At 37.6% G+C, this 25360-nt stretch overlaps 1 protein-coding gene across 8 annotated transcripts in view; it reads right to left on the reverse strand.

Moving 5' to 3' along the window:
* The window catches only part of LOC106092276 (calcium uniporter protein, mitochondrial), a 642340-nt gene that overhangs the window by 296798 nt on the left and 320182 nt on the right, over positions 1-25360 (reverse strand). The window lies entirely within an intron of this gene.

Genomic DNA, 25360 nt, shown 5'->3' on the forward strand with positions numbered 1-25360 from the left:
AAGTTCATCGATGCACGGTTGTTGAGTTAATCCACGAAAATGTTCACGATTTAATTAAATTTTTTGGGTTACAGCAAACAACACAAATAGCGCTCGTATGTCAAAACATTCTGAGTACGAATAACCTCAAAAATGTCAAGCTTTACAGTAGAGCTGTCAGTTGGCAGTTTGCAACACAGGGGTTGTCCAATCCCGAAATATAAAAGGCAACCCTCGTACTTCCAGCTTCTGAACCTCAAATTTAGCCGTTTTTTTAATGTTGAATGACAGAGAAATTCAAAATGCCAGTTCTTTTTAACAAAGTCCTACATTCATATCAGTCAATAAACTTTATTTAATTATTTTTTTTTTTTTCTGAATCACCGTGTTGACATCAAAGACAAGCTGCCTTTGACACATGATAGTGTTACTGTACTTTGTCAGCTTGTTCGTATAATGAATGCGATCGCTCACTAACCCTAAATGTACGTCAGAGGAAATCATTGATACCAACTCTTAGCCATGTTACCATAACAACTAAACACACCAGAGTAACAACGAGTGCCTCTGTTTTGCCACCATTGGATGTAACACTCTCACAACACAATCAGCTGTTGCAAGTAATCCATCCATCCATCCCATCCGCCCAACATCAACCACCACATTTGTGCATTTGGTGGTTCTTTCATTTGATCTGTCTGTGAATGAAACGTGGTCGGCGCTTACATTTGTTAGTTGGAATTGAAACTCGAACGCGTTAACAACAAAGCCTCTTTAGGCATCAAACATCACTCAAAACCCCGTCGTGGTGTTCATAGTCTTTGTTGATAAGCACATACGTGGCTAGCTAATAATTGGGGGGAGCGGTGATTCCCTTCCTCGTCGATATCCCGCCGTAAATTAGATCCAAGTGTTAGAGTGCATTTGAAGTTTCTTTTTTTGCCCGGTTCGACGTCATAGTGGCCGACAATTTCAATCGACAGGTTGGTCAATAAACCGGCCGGTAGTGTTGTGAACAAACGAGTGAATGAAACTTACGCGCTTGCATGTGATGGATCCATTTGCTCATAATTTGTCAGGCTAGCATGAGAAAATAAACGTTAATTTGAATTTAATTAAACAACAATAACAACAACAACGCACTGCAACAAATTTGCGGTCATTTAATAAATCACAAGTTTCACTTTTTCTTGCTTAATTAAACCCATTAATAAATAAGTCACACAAGTGTGCTCTCCTCCTCCCGTTCCACCTCTCAATAAAATTCAATCAATCTTCGGCCGAATACAGCATTGAGGCTCAATTGCAATTGGCTAACTGGTGGCCGCCTCTACAACTGAAGTTGAAAATAATTGAAAACTTTGCTTGGATTTTAATTGTTAACGAAAGTAAGTTTGGATTATTGTAATCGTATAATGAACTGTGTTTGAGCATAACTAAATTGGATTATGGCTAATGGACGGTGTTGTTTCTTATCTAATTTAAAATGTTGTTCAACTACCAGCAGCTAAAATCATGTCAAAGGCAACAGGATAAATTTTTGGATAAATGCAAATAACTAACGACTTGCCACTTAAGTTCATCGCAGACATACTTATGATAGACAATAATCTTGCAAGTACATGAAACCAATATAAATCGCTGGCTTGTATCGATTATGCCCATTGTTAATTTATTGGCAAAAATTCCTTCTTCTCGGAAAACGAAACGTTTTAGTAGACTCACTTAGGCGTTTTCGTCCATTGTGATACCACAGGAACAGAAAAGGAAGATGCCTTCTAGTTCATAGTTCACCGTTGAACCATCCAACATCTTGCGAATATTCACATTCGCTAAAACTGACAGGTTCTCAAAGACATCAGAACCTTAAGTGGAAGGTGTTCTATAGTAATTTCTTCTTCGACGTCTTCACAGCTTCTGCAAAAATCGTTGCTGGCAACCTTCAGTCTGTCAGCATATTTTCCGATTAGACAGTGACGTGTCATGATGGACACAATGACTGGGACTTCTGTTCTAGACAGTGACATCAAAGCGGTGGACCTCTTCAAGTCTAGATTAGGTCTGGTCCTGAAAACTTTGATTGCATAACGCTAGAGGCATACCCACAGATTCTAGTGTCCCTGGAATGTGTAAAAGTAGTTTCTGGTCTCGCAAGGTCATTCGCTTCACATTTCCCTGGGATATCTCTGTGACCCAACACCCAGAACAGGTGAATTTTTAACTGTTCAGCCATCTCGTTAAGAGATCGGCGACAATCGAGGGCGATTTTTGTTTTCAGAAAAACGTTCTCCAGGGATTTAATAGCTGTCTGAGAAGATATTTATGCCAATCGTCGTAATGGCATTAAGTCGTAGCCATTCCACCATTTCCTTAATTGCAAAGATCTCCGCTTTATACACACTGCAGTGGTCGGGTAACCTTTTCGATAAGACCAGTTCTCGATCTTTAGAGTAAAGAATTGTATGTAATTTCTACTACCAAGGATATCGTAGTTCCAATCGGTTCTATCAGGCATAGTGGTACAGACCTTTTTAAAAAAGCGGCTCAGGTAAGTTGTTATCCACACTGCGTGAAAAATCGAACATTGTATCGAGGATAACATAGTGTTCGTAGCCACCACATGACTAAAGAGAAAGCTCCCTTAGCCTTACGGTAGTGGTCGCAGCAATTTGTCTAGCCACAATGTCCTGAGCCATCAGATGGTGTCGTACTCAGTGCGCTTATGATGCACAAACAAGCCATCATTTGGATCCGGTTGACTATTGAACAGTGGGTGAACTTTTGAAGCGCTGTCCACCAGACCACAACAACATATAGCATTATAGATCTGATAACTGCAGTATATACCCAATGCATGATACAGAGTCTAAGAATTGTGCCACTCAAGAAGTTAAATCGGGAGACCGATTTAGACCATATTTGCCACGTATTTTTAAGGTCATAGCAGAACTCGTTGAACAAAATTTAAGTCAAATCAGATATGAATTGCGCCTTCTAGAGGCGCAAGAAGTATATTCGGAAGATCAGTTAATATGGGATCTATAGAACATTATGATTTGGACCATACTTGGCTTAATTGTTGGAAGTCAAAGCCAAATACCTCATGTTAAATTTTAGCCAAATCGGATAATCATTGCGCCGTCTAAAAGGTTCAAAAAGTCAAAATCCGTAATCGGTTTAAAGGGCAGCTATATCGGGTTATGAAACGATTTGAACCATACTTGGCAGAATTGTGAGAAGTCATAAAAAACATCTCATACAAAATTTCAGCCAATTTGGATACAAATGCCGCTCTCTAGAGGCTCAAGAAATCAAGACCCCAGATCCGTTTATATGGCAGCTATATCAAAACATGGACCGATATGACCCATTTACGATCCCAACTGACCATTACTAATGGCAAGTATTTGTGCAAAATTTCAAGCGCCTAGCTTTACTATTGCGTATGTAAGGGTCCTTTCAATAGACAGACAGACGGGCTGGCATGGTTAAATCGACTTAGAATGTCAAGACGATCAGGAATATATATACTTTCTTGGGTCTCAGATCATTATTTCGATGTGTCACAAATGGAATGACGAAGTTAGTTGGGGGTATAAAAAGTAAATGGAAAGTTAAAAAGTATAACCCACTAAAATCAACCCATCGATTCCAATGTCCAATTTTGATGAAATTTCATATATTTGCTATTTACGGCATTTATGTGAATAACAACGTAGATTTTTTTTTTTAATTTTATTAACTTTTTTTCCGTTTTTTAATTTATTAAAAAAATTTTTAAAATGACTTTTTATTTTATAAATCACAAAGTTTTTACTGCAAAAAATTATTGTTTTAGCATAATATTACCAGTTATCGAGAAAATTGGTTGTTAGTGCTCATGACATGGTTTATCGGCATATAAATATTTTTTTTAAAGACAGCACGAAATGCTACTGGACACTGAAAGCGTTTACAGGAACTTCATTTAAGATTATTTTCAAAGCCTTTTTTGTTGAATTGTTAAAATTATGTAAAATAAGTGATTTTTGACAAGCAAATATTTCCCCAAACCGTGACATTATATGGTAACAATTAACATTGTTAGTTGTCTTTATTAAATGAGAATAAAAACATTTTATTCTTCACTAAGAAGTTCATTTAAAACGTATTTTCTTCATCATTTATATACTTATCCATACTTCTCATTACAATGACGCGGTTTCTTTGAAGAGCTCACTCTCTCATGCTGTTTTGTTTTAGATCTATCTGAGATGATCGCCACCTACATGTTGCAGTTATTGCGCGCCATGCCGCCCTTGCGCTAGGCTACATGCATTTCTGAGTGTAGTGCCTGTGGTTTGTTAGGTAATTTGTACGGCCCCTGCAAACACATATAACTGCCAAATAATCTTCCGCGATTCTTCTAGATGGAGGTTATGATCTCGGACGAGCTCGTCTAAGAATCGTAGACGAATCCCCCGTCATGAGGAGTCGTGTCCTCAAGACGACTCATCTGGAAGAGTATTCTGCGAATCTTCCATATGAGTTGCTAACGAGTAAGTCAGAATTTTCTTTAAAGACCTAAGAATCGTATGGACGAGAAAAAAATTAGTGTTTTAGAATACTAAAACAATACTCTTTTAGAAGAGTTGCACATTGCTCACCTAATTATTTATGGCCGAGTCCGAAGCGGCTTGACAGTGCGACACCTCTTTGGGGAAAAGTATTTATATAACAAAGTACCTCACAAATGTTGCCAGGAACATAGGTTCGATTCTCAGCAGCATACAAAAACTTTTTTCAGTCTTAAAAAAAACTATGTACTAGACTTTGTCAGAATGTGATCGTCTGTGGACGTTTCGTTTACAGAACAATGTGGTTGATTTATGAATATTTGTGGTTGTTTTTATAACATCTGAGTCTTGATTCACTTTTTTTATGAACCAATGAGGTCAATTTGACAACGCCGTGCTTGTATTTTTCTATGGGTGTACTGTACACCCGCCATATCCAAGTACATCGGACTGGAACGATATATTTCCGTTGTAAGAATAGGACACCAAGGTACACTCCGTCGGTACCAAGATGAGTAGTGGGCGACTCCACTCGGTCTCAGAGGAAGCGCACATATCAACTTCTGTAAACTTTCCTAAATATTCCAGTGTATTTTAGACGGTTATAATGACCATAAAGGAAGCTTTTATCACACTTCTGCACATCACGCGCCGGACTCTATAGTAATTTTCGCCGACAATCAAGCGTCACTCCTGGCATTGAGATCGATTATTGTCACATTCAGGCTTGTAAGAGAGTATAAGGAAGAAGTTCTAAGTTACTCACTTGAATCTCCGGTTAAAAGGCACTTTTCGGGAATGAAAAAGGCAGACGAACTAACCCGAGCTGGATTATCTTCAAACAAACTATAGATGGCGCTACATGCAATGCCATTAAATGGGATATCTTTAAATACTGTAGACAAACATAGACCAGCTAGAACTGAAATATATCGTGTATCAATAAACACCTGGCCACAATACAACCATAAGCGCCCTAGTCAGTCGAGATCGACAGAACTTCTTGAGACTCATCGCTTACTGGATTATTGGAAGTCATGCAAGGCGTCTGGAAGTCATGCATGCACTGGCTGTGTGCTGAAGTTTTCAGACCTATATTACTATATGGTTGTTGTTTTTGTTGTAACCACATTTTCATGTGGAGATGGCGATCCTCGTCAAGCTCCTGTAGGTGAGTAAGCTCGTTCCGGTTCAAAGGACCGACCGCCGCCTGAAAATGGTGGCCATTGGTTTTTTAAAGGCGCCAATAACTCGCCTTGTCTCGAGCATCGTAGGCACTCAGTATTTGTGCAAGAGGCGGTGCCACCCGACCTCGATACCACTGATTGTCCGCGACTGCAATTACAGCTACTCCGGATGAAGCATTCCGCTATCCGCAACCTGTGGACGCGTCCGGTAGCTCGCAGCTAAGCTTCTCAATACAGCAATGAACACCTCACAGCTCGGACCTCAGAGTTCCAGCTTGTGTGGTGCTCACAGCTATCCCGCATGGTGTTGTGGTCTGGTGGACGACGATTCAAAAATACTGTTTAATATTCAGCCGGGCCAAAAGAATAACTCACAGCCGTAATGATGACGACACAATGTGAGGCAACAGACTGACACTTGATGCTTATGGATATTATGGCGAGCATGAGGATAAGCGAGCTTTCTCTTTGGTCAGGCGGCTCGGCTCGGTCACTGTGTTATGCGGGATATAATTTCCATTTGAAGGTTCGCTTCTTTTGCTCACAATCCTTATTAAAATTCTGCATTGATCAAGGAAACATCTTTAATATTCAGTAATATTTTATTGTGTGTGAGCTTGCAAGCAACTTTACATGGCTCGCAATGGGATGGGAGCATAAAAACTTTCGTTCCTTTCATAACAAAAAATAATAACAAAAGATCGGGAAATTTTAAATAAACTTACGGGAGCCAGTAAGTACGTATATCCATGCATAATCATACCTGTAAAGAAAAGGAAGACAATAATTTAGAAGTTTTAAAATTTTAGGCAATTTTTATTTTCAGAATTATAACATCCCAAATTTCAAACTAACGAGTGGTTGTATTATGAAAACACTGTTCGAAGGACTTTTCAAAGCAAAAAAATAAAAAACAAGTAAAAGCGTGCTAAGTTCGGCCGGGCCGAATCTTATATACCCTCCACCATGGATCGCATTTGTCGAGTTCTTTTCCCGGCATCTCTTCTTAGGCAAAAAAAGGATATAAGAAAAGATTTGCTCTGCTACTAGAGCGATATCAAGATATGGTCCGGTTTGGACCACAATTAAATTATATGTTGGAGACCTGTGTAAAATGTCAGCCAATTCGAATAAGAATTGCGCCCTTTGGGGGCTCAAAAAGTAAAATAGAGAGATCGATTTATATGGGAGCTGTATCGGGCTATAGACCGATTCAGACCATAATAAACACGTATGTTGATGGTCATGAGAGAATCCGTCGTACAAAATTTATATGGCAGCTATATCAGGTTATGAACCGATTTGAACCTTATTTGACACAGTTGTTGAAAGTAAGAATAAAATACGTTATGCAAAATTTCAGCCAAATCGGATAAGAATTGCGCACTCTTGAGGCTCAAGAAGTCAAGACCCAAGATGGGTTTATATGGCAGCTATATCAAAACATGGACCGATATGGCCCATTCGCAATACCAACCGACCTACACTAATAAGAAGTATTTGTGCAAAAGTTAGCGTTAGTTAGCTTTCGACAGACAGACGGACGGACGGATAGACGGACGGACATGGCTAGATCGACATATAATGTCGCGATGATCAAGAATATATATACTTTATGGGATCTCAGACGAATATTTCGAGTAGTTACAAACAGAATGAATAAAATAAAACGTAAAAAATGCTTTATATGTACTAACAATCACAACCTTCGAATTTTGGGGTATTTCAAGAAATTCTTAGCAATTCGCTGGGCTCTCGAAATTTTCTTTCAACAAAATTCGATTGCCTATAAAATATTGTTAACTGAAGAAAATGGCAAAACCATTTTAAAAGAAACTATAAATAGATGTTTGTATAATTTGCTCTTGGACACTAGACTTCGATTGAAGCAAGAGATTTTTAAAAGAAAGAAAATGGCATCGCATTGCAACCTTGGTTTCATCATTTTAAAAATCCAAAGCTCGTGATGTTTACGACATGCAAAGGTAAACTTAAAAACTTTGTCAATATGCGAATAAATTTTGGTATAATGTCTTCACATTTCAAAAGGTCGTCATGGCTGTGATTTCTTTTCTGCCTTTTTAGTGGAGCTCATGAAAGTGTAAACAAATTACAAGAGGAAAAAAGACAAGTGCTAAAAAATTCGAGACGCCAAAAATGTGTTTAAATTCACATTATTAAATTGCATTAGCACCATTTTTGAGCACAGTCTCATGAATTTGGAAAAAATTTAGACAAAAAAAAAATCAACTTACTACCGAGTTGACGGGGCGAACTTTGATACTCTCGATCTTTTGAATATTTTCCTTGACTATGCTGAATAGAAGTAGAGGACTGCACAAGTCCAAAACTACATTGCAAATGCAAATTGGCGAAATGACTGTGCAAAGAACTGGTTGTATAAAGTAAAGGGTGATTTTTTAGATATTATCTTTTTGGCAATACTAGTTTAAACAGCTCACGCACGTTTTGTTTTTTGTTTCTCTGTCAAACATCTTCAGTTTGGTCTATAATTTAAACCTGAATCGTCTTACAAACGAAAATGCGTGCTCTGTTAAGAAAGTTAATCGCGCACTTAGTCCATTTTACGACGAAGCTCATTTTTGGATCAATGGGTACGTAAATAAGCACAATTGTTGATTTTAGAGTGAAGATCATCCAGAAGCATTGGAAGAGCTACCAATGCATCCAGAACAAGTAAAAGCGTGCTAAGTTCGGCCGGGCCGAATCTTATATACCCTCCACCATGGATCGCATTTGTCGAGTTCTTTTCCCGGCATCTCTTCTTAGGCAAAAAAGGATATAAGAAAAGAGTTGCTCTGCTATTAAAACGATATCAAGATATGGTCCGATTCGGACCACAATTAAATTATATGTTGGAGACCTGTGTAAAATTTCAGCCAATTCGTATAAGAATTGCGCCCATTGGGACTCACGAAGTAAAATAGAAAGAACGATTTATATGGGATCTGTATCGGGCTATAGACCGATTTAGACCATAATAAACACGTTTGTTGATGGTCATGAGAGGATCCGTCGCACAAAATTTCAGGCATATCGGATAATAATTGCGACCTCTAGGGGTCAAGAAGTCAAGATCCCAGATCGGTTTATATGACAGCTATATCAGGTTATAAACCGATTTGAACCTTATTTGACACAGTTGTTGAAAGTAAAAATAAAATACGTCATGCAAAATTTCAGCCAAATCGGATAGGAATTGCGCCCTCTAGAAGCTCAAGAAGTCAAATCCCCAGATCTGTTTATATGACAGCTATATCAGGTTATCGACCGATATCAACCATACTTGGCACAGTTGTTGAATATCATAACGAAATACCTCGTGCAAAAAGTCATTCAAATCGGATAAGAATTGTGCCCTCTAGAGGCTCAAGAAGTCAAGACCCAAGATTTATATGGGATCTGAATCGGGCTATAGACCGATTCAGACCATAATAAACACGTTTGTTGATGGTCATGAGAGGATCCGTCGTACAAAATTTCAGGCGTATCGGATAATAATTGCGACCTCTAGGGGTCAAGAAGTCAAGATCCCATATCGGTTTATATGGCAGCTATATCAGGTTATAAAGCAATTTGAACCTTATTTAACACAGTTGTTGAGAGTAAAAATAAAATACGTCATGCAAAATTTTAGCCAAATCGGATAGGAATTGCGCCCTCTAGAAGCTCAAGAAGTCAAATCCCCAGATCTGTTTATATGACAGCTATATCAAGTTATGGATGGATTTTAACCATACTTGGCACAGTTGTTGGATATCATAACAAAACACGTCGTGCGAAATTCCATTCTAATCGGATAAGAATTGCGCCCTCTAGAGGCTCAAGAAGTCAAGACCCACGATCGGGTTATATGGCAGCTATGTCAGGTTATAGACCGATTTTAACCATACTTGGCACAGTAGTTGGATATAACAACAAAACACGTCGTGCAAAATTTCATTTCAATCGGATAAGAATTGCGCACTCTAGAGGCTCAAGAAGTCAAGACCCAAGATCGGTTTATATGGCAGCTATATCAGGTTATGGATCGATTTGAACCATACTTGGCACAGTTGTTGGATATTATAATAAAACACGTCGTGCAAAATTTCATTCTGATCGGATAAGAATTGCGCACGCTAGAGGCTCAAGAAGTCAAGACCCAAGATCGGTTTATATGGCAGCTATATCAGGTTATGGACCGATTTGAACTATACTTGGCACAGTTGTTGGATATCATAGCAAAACACGTCGTGCAAAATTTCATTTCAATCGGATAAGAATTGGGCACTCTAGAGGCTCAAGAAGTCAAGACCCAAGATCGGTTTATATGGCAGCTATATCAAAACATGGACCGATATGGCCCATTTACAATACCAACCGACCTACACTAATAAGAAGTATTTGTGCAAAATTTCAAGCGGCTAGCTTTACTCCTTCGGAAGTTAGCGTGCTTTCGACAGACAGACGGACGGACGGACGGACGGACGGACGGACGGACGGACAGACGGACGGACATGGCTAGATCGACATAAAATGTCGCGACGATCAAGAATATATATACTTTATGGGGTCTCAGACGAATATTTCGAGTAGTTACAAACAGAATGACGAAATTAGTATACCCCCCATCTTATGGTGGAGGGTATAAAAAGTCACAGTTTGGTGCAGTTATGTGCTGGTGGCATCATTGGACAGTACTTCTTCAAAGATGATGTGAATCGTAACTTCACTGTGAATGGTGGCCGCTACCGTGAGATGATATCCAACATTTTTTTGCCCAAAATCCAAGAGCTTAAACTATTATTTAATAGTATAAATTGTGCATTGATCAGGATTATAGTGTTTCCCATTCACTCATATCCATTGCGAAAAGAAGTAAGAGTGAGTCAAGTATATGTCTCACTTCCATCATACACACACACAAAGTGAAGCGGGTTGACAAAAAATTTCAAGAAAAATTCAAAGTGTAGTTTTTTTTCTCAACAAAATATAATTTATTTAATTATAATTGTGAAATAAAGATATGAAAAACGTTACGCTGAAATAGTGAAAGCGAAAAACGTAGGACGTGACCATATAGAAAGGACAAGTACCACCCTGAGGATGGAAGATAAAATTTGTGGATTTCGATTTCGTGGTACTGTACGCAAAATGCTAAGATTGGTATTGATTAGGATTCATTTTAGAAATTTGTATAATTTATATAATATAATCACATTATATAATACTCTTTACAGACCATGTCCCCGTCAAAGAAGAGAGGTTCATAATGAAAATGGAAATTTTTCTTCATTTTTCATTAAATAAAAAATATATTTTTAACCTATATATTTCATGTTTTGTATGCAATTTAATCCAATGAAATAAAAGACTTTTTATCGTGTGAAAAATATTATTTATTGACTTTTATTAACGCAGTAAAAAGTTGCTTGGATTTCTGAGCTTATCATAAATCCAAATTGCAAAATTGTTGATCAATAGCGGCAATTTCTATGTAGGGCCAATTTCAGCAAATTTCTTAATTGAACCTAGTTTTTAATTTTTTCTTTGTAACTATATTTCGGCAAAATCCTCTGGAAATGCGCCATTTATGAAGCCGTATCAACTATGCCAAAATATGGTCAGATCTAGGCCAAATCGGACGTTAAGAATCTAACGCAGCTCATTGTTCCAAATAATCGGAATATCGGTATATTTAACAGCTACATACAGAGAAAAATTAATATCAAACGTGATAATTTCAATGCCATACGGTATTGATAATAAAGCAGCAATACCGGATAAGTTCGTTCGGAGGGCATTTAACTGTAAACAACGACTCTAGTAAGAAATGTCTCTCACTGAAGAGCGAGCGCCACAGTGCTTTAGGATAAAATGCTATCGGTCGAAATTATATAACTTCTGTTCAAGAGGCAATATTTAGTTCTACACAAGTAAAAGCGTGTTTAGTTCGGCTAGGCCGAATCACGGTAAGCAACTACCATGGATTCCGCTAAATGTTTACAAAAAATTAACTTAGTCGAAGGGAAGTTACGTACCAAGCTTTTGCCAAACCAGGCAAAAAATAAAGCTTCTAGGGAACATAGAAGGCTAATCGAGAGACCGACTTATATGGTTTTATAACTATTTAGACAGTATCTACTAGGGATATTGGAAGTCATAATAAAACGCTTCATGCAACATTGATTGGGCTGCAATAACGATTGCGGTTTCTGGAGGATCAAGATGCCATATAGGAAGAATGGTTTACATGGGAGCTATATCAGGTGTTACACCGATTAGGACCATGCTTGGCACAATTGTCGGACGTCTAAATAACAAACCACTATTTGCAAAATTTCAGCCCAATCGGATAAAAATTGCAACTTCTAGGCGTTTAAGGAGTTAAAGAGCTATATCCAAATCTGAATCGATATGGCCCATTTGCAATTAAACAATGGTCTAGAGCCGGACAATATCCTGGAATCTCATTATTTTCTTATTCGAAGGATTTTGGCAACGAAAACGAGCCAAAGAACCAAAACTTTAAAATATAGATGCTATCCTAAAATTAAATTTGCTACTTATTAACGGAGACGACCATTCGACCATTCATTCAAAATTTTAATCGCCGATTCATGCTTATTTCGCGTTATATATAACTGTCCAATTATTATTTTTTTAAAAATTCTTTTTTTAAACTTAGCATCTTAACCTAAAAAAATTAAAAATTTAAAGACGCTCCCATTTGAAGGGCTATTTTACATCTTTAACTATGGTTGACTGTTGTCTTGTCCCAAGGTCAATTTCCTAACTTTAAACGATATTTTGACCTTCTTTTTAGATTTTTCTATTAAATAGCACGACGCAAAGTCAAGGATTTACTAACCTACCATTAAAATTCTTTAACATGAAAAAAAATATTTTTCACTAAAGGGAATGTTTCCTTAAAAAGTTGGAAAATTAATCATCTTTAAATTCAGTTTGCTAAACTTTTGGTTCAAATCTTTAAAATGAAGACACACAATTTTTCATACCTAAATGTCATTCATATGTCGATTAATCGATTTTCTTGCCACTGCTGTCCTTCTTGTCAATGTAGGCCTGAAATCTCTGTTCTTCGTGGTGCTTAAGTTTTGGGTGATGATTGGAATAATCTGCACATGATGTTCTTGGCGACACTTTAGAGTCTTGTTGTTTTCGTTTTAGAGAATACTATTTAAATATTCGCTAACAAAGACTATGACACAAAATAAAAATAGGCCGCATTCTGCTTTAATGTGAAACTCGCAATCGTGAAAAGTTATTTTTCATTTTTCCTTCTCCTATTTGTGTATTCACATCTTGACTAGCGATAAAAAATATCAAAAAGGAACCACATTCGACCGGTTTTGTTTATGGCACTCCAGGCAAATAAGAAATTATGCAAATTATCCTTTTTGAAAGCAGGGGGCAGGTGGAATGCTTTTTAGGTATCTCAGGAAAAGCCAAGACTATGTTCGCATCGAGCAGAGATAAATAAACAGAAAACCAAGAACTTTTATGCGAAAAATTCCCATTAGGAAAAACAATTATGAAAATGATGGGGCGGCACCATCTTTGAGTCCACTTCAGCATGTTGTGGAAAATAGGAGAAAATGAATTTTAAATTTAATGCAGGCAGATCTGGTACCAATGTCACGTTTCTTTAGTTTCTTCTTCTCCACTTCGAGAAGGTTATTACATCAAAATTTAAATCTAATTTGCAACTATAAATTACAAAAAGAAAACTTTTTCCTTCCTTTTGCTGGGGGCCAGTCGGTCAAGTCGAAAGTCGAATGATGTCACAAGTCATTGTATCATTAACGACTGTTCTAATGAGATTTTAAGCCAGCAACACTTAACGACAACCATTGGCAATCCATAGCAAGCCAGCCAGACAGACTGCTGGACAAGTTGTTGGCTGCGTCATTTTAAAAATGAAGATGAATATAACATCAACTTAAAGACAGTGTAATAAAATCTATGTCACAAAAGACAGTTCGTTTATAAGATAAACATTAGATTGCAAAGAAATATTCATTGAAATAATACCAATCTCCTGTGCACATTACACTCAACCAAATTTGTTATTTAAACCAGCAAAAATGTTTGCTAAAACTGCAGTTTTAGTCTGCTGCTGCCTTTTGTATCTAAATTTAAAGAAAAAAGATTATGGGAAGTCTACATTCAGAGGTGATCATAAACATCCAGTGAGACACACATTTACATTTGCATTTTATTTTTTTTTTCTAACATCCCCTTCATAATTAAGCAACAGCATTTTCAAGCAACAGACTTTGCAACAGTCAGCCTGCTGCTTTAAAATTGCAGAACTACTGCCATAATAGCAGCAAACTTAACTACCAATATTCAGCAGACAGTGTTTGCTATTTTCAACAAATTATTTTCTATGAGTGAAGATACATGGAATGAAAAAACCATATCGCTAAACAGGCATATGAATACCTGATGACATGAACAGGAAGACCAAGGCATTTCGGCATGCTACGCCAAGTAAGAACCCTATTGATTTTGTTAAAAATCGGTTCAGATTTCGAAGAAGCTTCCATATATATCCTTCATGTGAGATGTGAAACATAATGGCTTTAGTTGCCAAAAGTTTGCGGACATAGCGAAGTCGAATAAAAAAGTTATACTTATTTATATAGAGTCGTGTAGTATGTAGAAAAGTTAGCTATTGATTTTCGAACAAATCCAACTATGTTCTGTTGTACTCCTTGTGCTATTGGCAAAGAATTATGAAGAGACACGAGACAAATGCAAATCAAACGAACTATCTATTCGAATAACAAAAAGTACTTTACTGTAAACAAGACATTGTTGGATTAAAAAGAGTTCTGAATTCTCCCATAATAAAGCCATCCTTTACCCCAGACAAAGTTCCAAACACTTATCATTTACGTAGTAACTTGTACATCAAAAGGTGGTAAGTACAGACTAATGTTCAACAGTGGGGAGAAATATTACTCAGTTGCTATAAAAGCAGTACCCCCCAACAAAATAACCGTTTGTCGCAAAGATATGGCACAACAAGATGAAATATCGTTTAATACACTGTACTAGAATTAAAAGTGAACCCACATAAAATGGGTCAAGCCCTAGGGCGACCACCTGCCCTTAAACGGACATGCGAATCTATCGGCATAATATAGTGCTCAAAAGGAAAAGTAAACCGATATGGAAAAAAGGTATTGGAGAATAAAATACAAATATAATATAAACATTATGTTATAAATAAATTTTTGTATATATAAAAATTAGCGGGAAAAGGGTCCCAAGGACGTGGTCTGTTTATTTATAATTGCCCTTCTGATGAAGGTTTTCTAAAAGTAGATTTTTCCTTTACTGCACCCATAGCAAAAAGTATGCTGAAAATAGTAAACACTCTCTACTGACTGTTAGTAGTTAATTGCTGCTGCAATTATAGCAGCAGTTTTGCTAGTACAGCAGCTGTTCTGCAATTTCAGAACAGCAGACTGACTGCTGAAAAGTCTATTGTGTGCTGAAATAGACTGATGCATAATTTAAGACGGGGTTGTTAGTAGGGGAGTAAACTAACAAAAAATAAAATGTGGCCTATGCACAAAAATCACTTGCAGTGATGTTCAAAGAACGTTCAAGTGCACAACAAAAAGAGTATGGCAATGTGTATCTGTTTGTTGTTCTTAGCATTGATGATCAGTTTCGTAGCGAAATAGCGGAAAGTACGGCTTTCTTCTCTCTTACTGTGCTAAGGGAAGTAAGATGACTTATTGAGCCCTGTTTCAAAAAAATTGCACGATCGCAGCCAGAAAAAACATCTAAAATAATCAAAACGTATGACTGGCAGTAACAGGCAAACATAAATAATAGCATAACATCCCACAGATCATGCGTGGTCTGCGCCACAAAACAACGTTCAAGCGATGCTTCTGTTGTTGTAGATAGCAATTAGCAAGTAAAAGTGTAGTAAGTTCGTCCGGGCCCATTCTTATATACTCTCCACCATGGATCGCATATGACAACTTCTTCGCCCGGTACCTCATAAAAGGCTAATGAATAAGAATTGCTTGGCTATTAGAGCCCTAGTGCAAAATTTCAACCTATACCAGCATGTAAGAGGTCATAGAAAAAGTACCCATGCAAAATTTCAGCCAAATTGGATAAAATTATGCCCTCTAGAGACTTAAGAAGTCAAATTTGGAGATCGGTTTATAAGGGAGCTATGTCAAGTTCTGGATCGATTCGGACCATATTTGGCACGTATGCTGAAGGTCGTTGTGCAAAATTTCAGCCATATCAGATAAAAACTACGCCTTCTAGAGACTCAAGAATTGCAATCGGAAGATCGGTTTATATGGGACTAATATCAGCTTTTTACCCGATTCAAAATTTCAACCAATATTAGGTATTGGCCGATTCAGACCATATTTGGAACGTATGTTTGAGATCACAGAAAAAGTCATTCCAATTTTCAGCCAAATCGGATAAGAATTACGCCCTCTAGAGATTCAAGAAGGCAAGTTCCGAGATCAGTTTATATTGCAGCTATATAGGTTTTTGGACTGATTCAAGCCATCCATGGCACATCTAAGGTACAAGGGAAAACTTCTCACATATCGAAAGGAGCCTTCTTTTTATAGTCGAGTCCGAACGGCGCGCCGCAGTGCGACAGCTCTTTGGAGAGAAGTTTTAACATGGCATAGTACCTCACAAATGTTGCCAGTATTAGGAGCGGAAAATCACCGCTGCCAACTTTTTTTCTTATGGTCTTGCCAGGATTCGAAACCAAGCGTTTTGCGTCATAAGCGGACATGATTACTCTGTGCTACGGTGGCCTCTATTGAGTGTCATAGAAAAAGTCATAGCACAAAATGTCAGCCAAATCGGATAACAATTCACTCTCTATAATCGGGAGATTGGTTAATATAGAACGATATCTAAATACGGATCGACATAGCACATTTACAATATCAAGCGACCTAGGAAGTAGGATGTATTTGTGCAAATTTTCAAGTCCTTCGAAAGTTTGCGTACATTCAACAGACGGACAGACGAACAGACATGGCTAGATCGACTTAAAATGTCACGGCGATCAAATAAATATATACATTATAGGGTCTTAGACAGATATTTTGATGTGCTACAAACGGACTGACGAAATCAGTACACCCCATTCTATGGTAAAAGTATAAACACGGTTTTCAATTTAGATGCTATTGTTCCTGTGCTTACTATCAGCAATGGATAATAAACAACGGCTATATGTTGTGGGGGTCAATGTTTTACTCATACATTCATAGGAAGCCTAAATATGGTATAAATGTTGGCACAGGCAGATTTAAGGAAGTTTCACGAATAAGTTATTTAACGCTAGGCAAACGGAGATGTTTGTCCCAATGGACGTTGCGGTCATTGAAGCATAGTCATAACACAATAATTAATAAATGCGGACAGAAGTAGATTTAAGGGGTTTTCTTGACTTAGATGGTGACCGGAAGGCCACAGCCGTAATAGGCACACATAAATAATAAATAGCAAAATTTTTTTTTGGTGTAGCAGTAATACGTCTTCCATATTTTGTCAGTTATTTGTATTCAAAACAGCAGATTTTGTTAATTGAAACAGCAGGCAGAAATGATTGCTAAAACAGCAGTCAAGTACAGATTCAGGGTCTGAGGGAATCCTTGGTATTCATGCATGTGCCATGAGTAGCGAAGAAATATTTTCCTTCTTCACTAAATCCAGTGATGTGCCTGCACGCATAATATAAAACGTTTGAAATATCATAAGGACAAACAAATCTGCCACCCCAAAACCCCCCAAATTGGTTTATTAGACGATAATGACAATATGAGGCTCGAATGAAAGGTATTCGCGAGAAGATTACGAATATGGTCAAGAAGGAGGTATAGGCTATGTAATTTGTTGATGTTGGAAGGGGGCGAACCCTCCCCCGTTACCACAAAAACGCCACCCAAAATTAAAAGTTGACTGGTAGGGACAATATGGGTATCAAATGAAAGGTATTGGAGAGTAGAAAACAAATATGGCATAAAAACTAGGGTTCAAGTATCCAAGGGGTAGCCCAAATCTGAAAACTGCTCAAATTAGACATATTGGACGTATATATGGGGCTCAAAAGAAAGGTATGGGACTCAAAAAAAAGGTATTCGGGAGTAGACTACGAATATGACATAAAAAACGAGGTCCAAGTAATTGATAGTCGCCCTATCCACGATAAGCTTTTTAAATGGGAATACTATTCAATCATAGCTTGATGAAACTCAATTGATAGGCATTTGAGAGCAGATTACGAATATGACATTAAACATTGTGTCCAAGAACCTAGGATTGTTTTACCTCCTAAAATCGCCTCCAATAACAAGTTATTGGTTAGGTTATTTGACCTATTAAATGGGGAATCAAGTAATAGATTTTTTTGAGTTGAGTGCGTCATTCAAATTTGTGCTCAAGTGGCAGAATGGAGCACTACACTCATATAGACGCCCTCCACCAAACGGCTGTATACACCAATCATGACAATATGAGGTTGAATTAAAGGTATAAGGTTGTGTACTGCGAATCTGATATCATTATTCTGCTCATATATCTAGCGGACCACCTCACCCCAAAACAGTCGATCAATTATAATGACTTTACGGGACACTGTGTGATTTAATTAGTGTGTAGGCCGCCATAGCCCCGAAATTATAACATTCAGCGTGAAAGCAGGAGTTGTATACCTTAACGATAAGGTTGCAACCATTTGTAGCTCACCGATAGACAAGACCAAACGACGTATTGCTGGGCAACACTTTTTTGTTCAAGAGTTTTACACGGTAAGAACTATCGCCACCGCACTAAATATATTGGGTTGCCCAAAAAGTAATTGCGGATTTTTTAAAAGAAAGTAAATGCATTTTTAATAAAACTTAGAATGAACTTTAATCGAATATACTTTTTTTAACACTTTTCTTCTAAAGCAAGCTAAAAGTAACAGCTGATAACTGACAGAAGAAAGAATGCAATTACAGAGTCACAAGCTGTGAAAAAATTTGTCAACGCCGACTATATGAAAAATCCGCAATTACTTTTTGGGCAACCTAATATAGACTGGCAAATTAGTTTTTTACCATAGAAAATCGTTTAATATGGCAATTTAATATGATTTAAAAACAAATAAAAAATCGTAAAGTTCGGCCGGACCGAACTTTGGATACCCACCACCTCGTGTATATATGTAAAGCACCTTTCATCAAAATTCGGTGAAAATTTACACCTTATGTCCCATAGCAGTTATATCGAAATATATTCCGATTTGGACCAAATACTAATAAGTACAATTCAATTGTTCAATTGTGCATAAAAAAAATAGTGATCTTTGTAGAAGCTATATCTAAAAATAAACCGATCTGAACCATATACGAACCATACGGATGTCGAAAAGACAAATTTCAAATTTCAGTGAAATCGGATTATAAATGCGCCTTTTATAGGGCCAAAACTTTAAATCGAGCTATCGGTCTACATGGCAGGTATATCCAAATCTGGACCGATTTGGGCCAAGTTGCAGAAAAATGTCGAAGAGCCTAACACAACTCACTGTCCCAAATTTCAGCGAAATCGGACAATAAATACGCCGTTTATGTCCCCGTTTATTTAAGTCCAGAGATCAATCTATATGGCAGCTACATTCAAATCTGGACCGATTCGGGCCAAATTGAAGAAGGACGTCGAACACAACACACTGTCTCAAATTTCAGCGACATCGGAGAATAAATGCGCCTTATATGGACACAAAACCTAAAACTGAGATACCGGTCTATATGCAAGCTTCCAAACCTGAACCGATCTGTGTGATATTCTAGAAGTATGTCAAGGGTCTCAACTTAATTTACTGTCCCAAATTTCGGCGACATCGGACAATAAATGCGCCTTTTATGGGCCCAAAACCTTAAATCGAGAAATCGGTCTATATGGCAGCTATATCCAAATCTGAACCAATCTAGGCCAAATTAACGAAAGAAGTCGAAGGGCCTAACACTACTCACTGTCCCAAATTTCAGCTAAATCGGATAATAAATGTGGCTTTCATGGGCCTAAGACCCTAAATCGGAGGATCGGTCTATATGGCAGCTATAACCAAATCTGGACCGATCTGAACCAAATTGGCAAAGGATTTTGAAGGGCCTAACGCAACTCACTTTCCGAAATTTCAGCAAAATCGGATAATAAATGCGGCTTTTATGGGCCTAAGACCCTAAATCGGCGAATCGGTCGATATGGGGGCTATATCAAGAAATAGACCGATAAAGCCCATCTTCAAGCTTAACCTGCTTATGTTCAAAAAAAGAATTTGTGCAAAGTTTCAGCGCAATATCTCCATTTTTTAAGATTGTAGCGTGATTTCAACAGACAGACGGACGGACATGTCTAGATCGTCTTAGATTTTTACGCTGATCACGAATATATATACTTTAAAGGGTCGGAAATGGATATTTCGATGTGTTGCAAACGGAATAACAAAATTAATATACCCCCATCCTACGGTTTTGGGTATAAAAAAAGACTAAATGATGACTATTTAATAGGTAGTCATATGTCTATGAATGATTATTGTCTATGAATGATTATTCAAAGACAACCACCATACCATATGGTCCTCTCTAAGCGAGTAGCACTAACATTTAAATTAGCGTCATCTGGCAGCAAATTGTTTGATCCAATTGGATTTAGTTGATCCAATTAAAAACATGCCAACATGAACAGAGAGAGGGCAGAGTGGTAAAAATTCATCATCATCATGTATCTTTGTTATGACAACCTATCGGTCCTTTGAATAAAGAAAAATAAAATATAGGAATTTAGGAAGGATCAAAAAGAAAAAAATATGGTATCAAATTCTGGGGTGGGATGCCTAGGAGAGCCGCCCAACCTCAAAACCCGGCAAACGGATGTATAGACCAACTACTACAATATGGGACTTAATTAGAGAGTAGAAAACGAATCTGATATCCAATTGCGGAACTAAGTGTTTCGTGGGTCACCCCACCACTATAAAACCCCTCAAATCGGACATATTTACCGACCATGGCAATATGGGTCTTAAATGAAAGGTCTTTGGGAATAGAGCACGCAATTAACTTTCACTTTTGTGACCAAGTGTCTGGGGGTCCACCACATCCCAAGAAGGACTTTTACTGACCATTGCAATGTGACGTTTAAATAAGAGGTACTTGAGTGTAGAAAAATCCATAGGAAAATTGGAATACATTACTACAATTACTCAGAAATGTTCAAATTTAGAGTACTTCTCTCCAACATAGCATAATCGGGCGCAGCTCAGCTAGTCTTATATATAAAATTCAATTTGTGTTTGTTTGTTCCGTATAGACTCAAAAACGGTTCAGCCGATTACCTTGAAATTTTCAGAGATTGTGTAGGTTGGTCTGGAAGGAAACATAGGCATAGGCCGATCGGGACAATAAAGGTATCAAATGAAAGGTATTGGAGAGTAAAATACGAACATGGTATTAAAATTTGAGTCTAAGTACCCATCGGGCCGCCCCAACACCAATACTGCCCCAAACAGATATATTGGGCATTAATTTAAATATGGGGCTCAAATGAAAGGTATTCGGGAGTAGATTTCGATTCTGGCATACCAAATCAGATCGAAGTATAGGGGGTCACGCCACCCCTCAAAACACCATTAGACCCATTATGACTTTGTGATACTTGGCTGAACCGATTTTCTTAAAATTTTCATAGTATGTGTACGTTTGTCTGGAAGGAAACATAGGCTATATAATTTTTAGATATAGGGTGTAGGCGGACCTCCCCCTTATCCCAAAAATGCCAACCATATCCGAAAGTGATCCGATGGGCACAATAAGGGTATCAAATGAAAAGGTATTAGAGACCAGAAAAACAATATTGTATTAATTATCCTCTAAACAGATATATTCAAATTACATGTCAATATGGGACTCAAATGAAAAGTATTAGGCAGTAGATTAAAAAATGGCATCAAACATTAGGCCAAAGAAATGCAAGGTCGCCCACCCCCAAATGGGTATATTAGCCAACCATGGCTGTATGGGACTCAAATGAAAGGTATTAGGGAGTTGATTATAATTATGACATTAATATTTGCGTTGAAGTCTAGGTGGCGCTTTTCCTCCTAAAGATACGTCAAATGGGTTATTTGATCCATTATAACAATATGGGACTCAAATGGAAGGTATTTGAGAGTAGAAAACGAATTTTATATCCAATTTTGGAGCCAAGTGTTTTGGGGTACGCCCTAAAGCACCCCCTAAACTGAACTTCATTTCCGTTGGGAATAAAGAACGAACTTGATATCTTTTTTCAGTGCAAAGTGCCAGTCCATATTTACCTTTCTTTTCTTATTTAGTTTTAATAGGCTTCGCCTCTAGCCGAAAAACATGCCGACACAGATAAAACGAATCAGAAAGTGATTCTGAGTCGATAGGTGTACTGATTAATGTGTCTCTTATCTCTCTTCCTTCTGGGTGTTACAAACAAATGCACCAAGTTATATTACCCTGAACCGCAGTAGTGGTGTCGGGTATTTGCATTTTGGAACTATAATTCCCTTAGTATTTATACCCTACACCACTACTGTGGTATAGGGTATTATAACTTAATGCATTTGTTTGTAATACCCAGAAGGAGAGAGGTTGGCCCAATGATAAGTATACCGATCGACTCAGAATCACTTTCTGATTCGATTTAGCTATGTCCGTCTGTCTGTGTGTCTGTGTGTCTGTCTGTTGGTCTGTTCACGTTAATTTTCCTATAAAGTACAGGTCGCAGTTTTCATTCGATCGTCTTCAAATTTGGTACATGTATTATTTTCGGTCTAGAGACGAAGCCTATTGCAATTGGAAAAATTGGTTCCGATTTGGATATAGATCACAGATATATGTTCGTCCAATTTGCAGTAATAATGCAATAAAATGGTCATTTGTTAACCGATTCTCTCGAAGGAAGTAGGAAGGATTTTCTCTTGACTCTCCGTATTTCTGGTGAATTTCATGCAAATCGATTCTGATTTAGGTATAGCTTTCATATATATGTATATATCGCCCGATTTTAACTTTTAGAGTCACAGAAAGTGCATTTATTGGCCAAGCATGCTAAAATTTTGCACAACGCCTTCCTCGATGACTACCACAATATCGAAGAAGTTTGTTCGAAATCGGTTCAGAATTAGATATAGTTCCTCAGATTTTGGCTAGTTTGCAAAAATGCTGCCAATTGCCAACCGTAGTTATTAAAGTTTCCACATGTTTGCTCGAAATTTGATACGGATTATTTAATAACCCAACTAAAAACATCCGCCGAGATCCATCAAAATTGGTTGATAATTGGTTATAGCTCCCACATTATACTTATGGGGTAGGTGTAGGGTATTATACAGTCGGCACCGCCTGACTTTTGTCCTTCCTTACTGGTTTTGAGAATCAAGATGTGGAAACACACTACAAATTGAATTGCGACAATAGTCAAACTTGTTTGCAACACAAAATCTAACCCAAAATGATACTTGTGAACCTTCACAGAAAGCAACAAGGATAAATTGATTTACATCACATTCAAGTCTTAAAAGCCATATAAAAGGAAGGATTTATGCAAGTGGAAAATACCATAACTATCATGGAGTACAATTTTAATTGTAAATTTATGATAAATAAATTTTCTGCAAATTTTGAGCAGAACTATTAGTTAAACCTTTCAAATACATGTACATATTGATGTCTAGCTAGAACAATTAAAACACATATCGCTTTCTTATTTTGTTTTGCGTTACAGAAAATCTAAAGAATACATCTACAATTACGTAGATCGTGTACGCTTTGCTGAAGGCTCATTTCCCGACTACAAATGCCCATCGCGAGGATCTGGCTGGCGGCACAACAAATCCATATCCCATCTTGATTTAGCCACAAGCTGCCACAGTTCAGCTTCAGGACTTAATCATTGGCCATCAGCACATCCATCGCGTCACCACCAGTTGCGTCATTCGCGTTCGTTGGACTACAACCATATCGATCGTTGCAAAGACGCCCTGGACATTGCCGAATACTATTGGCGCCTCGATCACGACCCGGAAGTCTATGACGAGGAGGAGGAGGAGGAAATCGACATTGAACCGGTAAACACCGGCTCACAGTTGAAATACGTTAGCGAGCATCATCATTATCGAGACTTCAAATGTGGTAAGTTCGGTTCTTGGCAAAAACCCCACTCGCAGTGGCTCACGCACTCAAATGCGGTATGCTCATTCAACCATGTTAAACGCGGTCTATTCTTTCCATTTAATTTACAGCTGATGAAAATTATCATCATTTTGGAAATAATCTTTACCAAACGGACAAACAGCAGAAGCAGCAACAGCTACAACTGCCAATTACGGGCAGCAAGCAAACACCATCCAGGGCAGTTTTACCTTCGCATCAGTCTCCATCAGCAGCATCTGGTGCAGTTACAGCAGCTCAGGCCTTCGAATTTGCCAGTGATTCGTGCAGTTTGCGGCGATCGCGCAGCTTGGCCGTGATACGTGAGGAGACATTTAGCGACCTGCAAATTAGTTCCTCCAATGGTAGTCGACGTTCACAATTAATTCCGCGTGCTCGCCTTGTCAATCGCGGCTATTTTCGAGAACGTGATAGGTAATGTACAATTGACAAATATAAATTTTCATACCTTATACCAATACTGTGTTACAAAAACCTGGTACCATAATTTAGTGCACTTGCATATACACCTGGAAGTACAAATCAATTGAAACTATCGGCCCGACAGGCTGGAGTGAATAGAACTCGGGCAGTGTGGATAAACCCTACCCTTTAGGAGGAATAAAGTAAACTAAACAAAAAAATTCCTTATATTTCTAATCTAAACTTCTAGGTTTTTGGTTGCACATTGACTTCGATGGCTTGTGTACAATATTGTAAAGAAAGTATACTCGGAGAAATTTTTTAGTAGAATCACAAAAAAATGGTGGTGCAACAACAGAAAGTCTGCTCGAAATGAGAGAGCGGTAATTTTATGAAAAAAAGCAAACATTTTCTGCTGTAAAAAGTTTGAAGTACCCTAAAACGCTAAAAAATATTTTAAGAAGTTGTAAATTACATCTTATCTTTTATATTTTTGTGAATTTCAGAACTTCATATTATCGAATTTTCTAAAACAAAATATAGATATAAACAAACAAATTACTTCTAAAATTGCCAGAAACTTGCCTATTGCTTAGAAGTTTACAATGTTGAAACTGTTTACTGCAAAGTTAAAAAAAAAATTATATAACATTTTCAAAAGTGCTCGCTGATATCAGAAAACTTATTCCTCTTGATTAAAAACCACCAGCCTTATTCACAATTAAACCTATTTCAAATCTATATTAAGTTTTGTGAATAAGGCCATAGTATTTTTAAGGCTTCATAAGTTCTTGTGGGTAGAAGTGCTATACTTTTTTTATGGCTAATCGTCTTATCATCGAATTCGTACTCTACCCTCATATACCTCTCAGGGGCTTTACTCCACACTCCTACGTCGGGTTCGTACCGTACACTTAAACATGTTTCATTTGATCAGACTACA

Source organism: Stomoxys calcitrans, chromosome 1, assembly GCF_963082655.1.
Source record: "Stomoxys calcitrans chromosome 1, idStoCalc2.1, whole genome shotgun sequence".
NCBI classification, from domain to species: Eukaryota; Metazoa; Arthropoda; class Insecta; order Diptera; family Muscidae; genus Stomoxys; species Stomoxys calcitrans.